The sequence below is a fragment of the Vigna radiata genome, chromosome 6, assembly GCF_000741045.1.
Source record: "Vigna radiata var. radiata cultivar VC1973A chromosome 6, Vradiata_ver6, whole genome shotgun sequence".
NCBI classification, from domain to species: domain Eukaryota; kingdom Viridiplantae; phylum Streptophyta; class Magnoliopsida; order Fabales; family Fabaceae; genus Vigna; species Vigna radiata.
The window spans coordinates 31486458-31487165 of record NC_028356.1 but is presented as its reverse complement, the minus strand read 5'-3'; positions in this window follow the sequence as shown (position 1 = coordinate 31487165).

The window sequence follows — 708 nt, the reverse complement described above, 5'->3', positions numbered from 1 at the left end:
TTTTGTTTTATGCACCACACTATCTACTATCTTGATACTTCTTATTTATTTGTTTTTTATTTGGTTTTTGTACATATATAATATCCTCCCAACATCTTTTTACATGTGAATCTACCGTTTTATTAACATATGAAACTTGCATTAAATCTACGTTGTAACATCCGAAAACCAGCCCTCTAAACCAATTTTTGGAAGCACTATATATAAAGTCCCCAATCTGCATCAGAAATCTGCACCCCAATAGATTTCGGACTAGTTTCCAATAGCATATATAATAATTAAACATTCAAAACTTACTGTTCCTACACCACACATCTATGGTCCAACTTTCTAGCACATAACAAAACACACTCATAACCAAAACATTCAAGGAAAATCTTTCATTGAGACTACAGCCATTAAACCGTGAATATGGCTTCACCAAAACCAACCGTGACAGAAGTCAGACAATAAAAAGGGAAATTCAGGAATTAGACATAGAAAATGCTATCCTAGCCCATAACAAAGTAATATCACAACAGATGGGGGAACTGAAAAGGTACATACATGACAAAAATGCATATTAGACCACCTGCACATAATGAATGCTTCTGCTGTTATGGTCAGTGCTCAACGGTAGAACCATCTAAGCAAAAACATGTCAATTATATGAACAATCAAAGGAAGTCAAACAACTATGGCAACAATTATAAGTAAAATTCAAGGTGT